The sequence below is a fragment of the Neomonachus schauinslandi genome, chromosome 14, assembly GCF_002201575.2.
Source record: "Neomonachus schauinslandi chromosome 14, ASM220157v2, whole genome shotgun sequence".
NCBI lineage: Eukaryota > Metazoa > Chordata > Mammalia > Carnivora > Phocidae > Neomonachus > Neomonachus schauinslandi.
Genome location: NC_058416.1, coordinates 7,376,611 through 7,381,327, shown reverse-complemented (window position 1 = coordinate 7,381,327; position 4,717 = coordinate 7,376,611). Strand labels below are relative to the sequence as shown.

Genomic DNA, 4,717 nt, shown 5'->3' with positions numbered 1-4,717 from the left:
TTAGTTTATAAATATATAAGCCCTCAGATAAAAAGGCAATAATTATTTTGTGTCGAGTACAAAGCCACTGTAATAAGTGTGACTTTGATGGAAAATATGTAGCAAAACTTACAAGTTTGAGCCTTACCCCTCCAGGAATAATAAAACAGTAAATAAAGTGGGCATGTTAGCTTCTACATTATATCTAAAAGTTAAGCTCTCCCAGAGTTTGTGAAGTCTAGGTTGAATATGAATGAAGACCACCTGAATGAGAATAAGCAAAAGCTGTTTATTCAGATCTTGCTCTAGTTCTAGCAAGGGGATCGGCCACCATCACTTGGGTTAGCAGAGACTCAGAGGCAGGCAGGGGAGTGGAGATGCTCTATAGGAAAAAAGGGAAGGCTCCCCGTATGCCCTGCTTGGAGGGTGTCAACCCCAGGGAAGCTGCAGGTGGGCTAGCTGGAAGCAAGCATCCGATGGGATTGGTTCCATGTGCATATATGGCTTTCTCTGACTGGTCCCAACAATTGGCGTAGCTGTCAGTCATGAATCAAGTCCTGCCTAGTTAGGGTGGATTATTGCAAGTAGATTATTGTTTGGTTTCCTGGACTGTGCCTCGAGATAATGGTCTGAATTCCTACAAATCTGATGTGCAGATAGTAGGCTAGCTTTCAGGATTGGTTATTGCAGAGAGTGGGTTGGTTTCTTGGACTAGCTGTTGTAGGCTGGAGGCTAGACTTCAATTTTTATGTGTGGTCTGACCATCGTCCGCTTTTCATGGTGTTGAGACTGAGACAGTCGTGCTGAGTCCAAATATTTGAACCATATGGAAAAACCTTTACATTATAGGAGTAAAATTAGCCAATTGTTGGTTTTTACAGTTATCATTTTATTGCATGTCATTTCAGTGCACTGGGCAGATACAGATGAAGGTTTGTGGTAGCTCTGCACGGAGGGAGTCTGGGGACACCATTTTTCTAACAGCATTTGCTTATTTGAGTCTCTGTGTCACATTTTGGTAGTTCTCACAATATTTCAAACTTTTTCATTATTATTATATTTGTTATGGTGACCTGTGATCATTATGAGTCACTGAAATCTCAGATGATGCTTAGCATTTTTTAGCAATAAAATATTTTTAAATTAAGGTGTGTACATTTTTAGACAAATGCTGTTACACACTTCCTAGACTACAGCAAACTTTTATATGCACTGGGAAACCAAAAATTCATTTGACTTGCTTGATCGTGTTAGGTGTTTGACTGCAGTGGTCTGGAATTGAACCTGCAGTATGTCCGATATTTGCCTGTATATGAAAAAGATCTTTGTGCTCACACAGCTTTGTAATACTCTTGAAATGCAGTGATTCTGACATTAATTTTTAGGAGCTCTCTAGGCCATAATTAGAAATGTTCAACTGAAAGAGAATTCTCCAAAGTGACAGTGAAGGAGTGCAATTTATTTAGCTTTGCAATTAGAACAAAGTGCTTCCTAAGGACAACAAGGATGATAAATCATTCCAGAGCGACATGTAGAGTGATGCAAAAAGTGAGAATAAAAAACATCCTGGAAGAGAAAGTCAGGAGAAGTGCAGGTGCCCAGGGGTTACTGCAAAATGAATGAGTGCCTGGAAGATCAGGTGTGCGATCAGACCCCACACCAACTGGAATTTAAAAAGACCAGTGGAAAATTACAACAGCATAAGAAATAATTACAAGGAGAAGCCTTGATCACATTAAAAAGTGTATAACAAGAAAATAGCTTGAAGTCTGAGGCATATAATGAAGCAGATCCTTTATCAAGGAAAATGCTAAAATGGTAGTATGCTTTGTGGAAAATACAGGATTTGAATATGGTCATTTGACTAACGATTGAGGGCTTCTCATTATGAAATAGATGAGAAAATTTTTTTTTCTAGTGAGAGCTTTGAAGGAGCAAAGCAACTACCAGTTTAGTGATGATCAAAATGACACCAATATAATAGAAGAGGGACATAGAAAATAAACCTCCCCAGGCTTATGGAGCTTTTAATTTCCATCCAGAAAATTGAGCTTTATCAGTGGATGCCATTGTCATTATAAGGCTGTTAGTTGCATTTGTGAAGTTTCTGGATTAAAAAAATTGGGCTGGTGATTCTATATTTTTGTATCCACTTTATTTCATTTCAATTCTGAATTACTTTCAAAGAGGATACTTTTATTTTTGGTAAGATGTATGAATAAATATAGAACAAAATCAATCTCATTTTTACTATAAAATCTTCTCTCTTATAGTCTGTTCTGGCTGTTATAACAAAGATACCATAAAGGGGGCAGCTTATGAAAAATGGAATTTTGGGGTACCTGGGTAGCTCAGTTGGTTAAGCATCTGCCTTTGGCTCAGGTCATGATCCTGGGGTCCTGGGTGGAGCCCCAGGTCAGGTTCCCTGCTCAGCGGGGAGTCTGCTTCTCTCTCTCCCTGTTGGTGCTTTCTCACTTGTTCTTTCTCTCTCAAATAAATTTTAAGAAATTAAAAAATAATTCTTAAATAATGGAATTTTTGTTTTCAGTTTTGAAGGTTAGAAGTCCAAGATCAGGTGCCTGCCAATTCCGAGTCTGGAGACGGCTCTCTTCCTGGTTCATAGACAACCATCTCACATTGTCCTCACAATGTGAGTCAGAAAAGGACAAGGGAGCTCTCTTGTAAGGGCACTAATCCCATTCATAAGTGCTCCACCTTCATGACCTCATCGCTTCTTAAAGGTCCTATTTCTAAACACCGTCACATTGGGGGTGACCGTCACATATGGATTGGAGGGGGACCCAGACATTCAGGCCATGACACTCTCCAAACATCTTCAAGACCTGGGCAAGAGAAAAATCCCAGATATTAAAATATAATAAATTGTTTCCACTATAAATGTTACTATATGTGTTAAAGCAGATTTGGAAATCTCTATAAATGTTACTATGTGTATTTTTTTGAGCTTTTGTATTTGAGTTTATTCTTCATTTAACTTTTAAAACATTACAATAGTTGAATATTAAAACAAAAACAATAGCGGGTAGTAAGCTATGATTATAGTCCTTCACTCACTCACTACGACATATAAAATGTCAGCTGTGTTATTCACTGGCCCCATTAAGAGGCCTGACACTGAACACCACCCCTAGGATGAGGTTCATCCTCCTCATATGCTTCCCCATTGTAATGGCACCATCTTTCCTGATTTGGACCAAAGCCCACCAGTTCTACCTGGTCCATTTCATCACTATCTTCTACTTCCTTTGTCTCAGGTAGGAGTTTTTCTGGCAGAGACAGCTTATCAGGAGTGAGAAAGCCATTCTCAGGAAAGTTTACCTTCAATTCAATGATTAGGTGACTCTTCTCATATGGTCTATGATAAATTAGCATGCCTTCATCTAGCACACACTTGATATCTCCATGCTTGACAATCTGACCTGGATGAGAGGTGATGTGATGGTTTGGTTGTCAAGAGTAGATACTGGGTTTTGAAAGCTGTACAGTGCTTCAACCAGCTGTATGTCCATACCCATGAAAAGGTCTTCTTCTAGATGAGTAAAAACATCATGGTCCTTCTGATCTAAAACAGTGATAATATTTCCTGGTTCCAGTCCTGGTTCCTGGTCTCCTTCACCATAGAATGTTGTCTTCTGGCTGTGTTTCATGCCTTTATCAATATGAACTTCTAGAATCTTCTTCTCTCAAATGATCTCCTTCCATTGCAGCTTTTACATCTATCTTTAGGACTGATCCATTCCCTGTGGCCCTGGTGCTCCATGCACACAGACTGAATTTGCTGAACCATTCCAGGTCCTATCTGATGAATTCTTATTTGCATTCCAGTACCTCGGCAACTGGGACAACATTCTACCACTTCTTTCTTACTACCTTGGCCTTCATATCTGTCACAAATCACATTCTTTTGCAGAACTAGATTTCTTGTTGTACTATTATATAAATCTTCTAAGGTGACTGAGAGCTGATGCACAACATTTTTACCTTTTCTTTCTCTCCACATCCTTCCTCTTTCTCCAAAAAACATATCAAAGATGCCTGTGGGAGAAGGAAAACCACCACCGGCTCCACCTTCTTTAATTGCCTGTTCTCCTCCTTTATCCTGTAATTCCCTTTTCTTTGCATCAGAGTACTTCATAAGCCTGAGAAATCTGTTTAAACTTCTCTCCTTCATTTGGATTTTTATCAAGGTGGTACTGCAGGGCCAGTTTCCTGTAAGTCTTTTTCAGTTCTTCCTGGGTGGCATTAGCTTTGACCCCCACAACATCATAGTGAATGGTTTCTTTCGCCATCTTCTATAGCTGGTGAGGGGGCTGAGGCCAGTGTGGGGGAGCGGGAAGGAACGCCCTGCTGATTGCAGCTTGGGCAGGCACGACTCCTCTGCTCCACATGGAGCGTTCTGGAAAGTTGCTGTTACTATGTGTATTAAAGGGGATTTGGAAAATACAGACACATAGAAGAAAAATACTAATGAAAAATTGTATCATTCAAATAAAATCTTTTTTAAAAAAGATTTTATTTATTTATTTGACAGAGAGAGACACAGCGAGAGAGGGAACACAAGCAGGCGGAGTGGGAGAGGGAGAAGCAGGCTTCCCACAGAGCAGGGAGCCCGATGCGGGGCTCAATCCCAGGACCCTAGGACCATGACCTGAGCGGAAGGCAGATGCTTATTGATTGAGCCACCCAGGCGCCCTTCAAATAAAATCTTATTTAAAAA

At 40.0% G+C, this 4,717-nt stretch overlaps 1 pseudogene; it reads right to left on the bottom strand.

Moving 5' to 3' along the window:
* Nucleotides 1-3,099: 3,099 nt before the first annotated feature.
* On the bottom strand, nucleotides 3,100-4,289 carry LOC110577175 (annotated as a pseudogene).
* Between the last annotated feature and the right edge of the window lie 428 nt (nucleotides 4,290-4,717).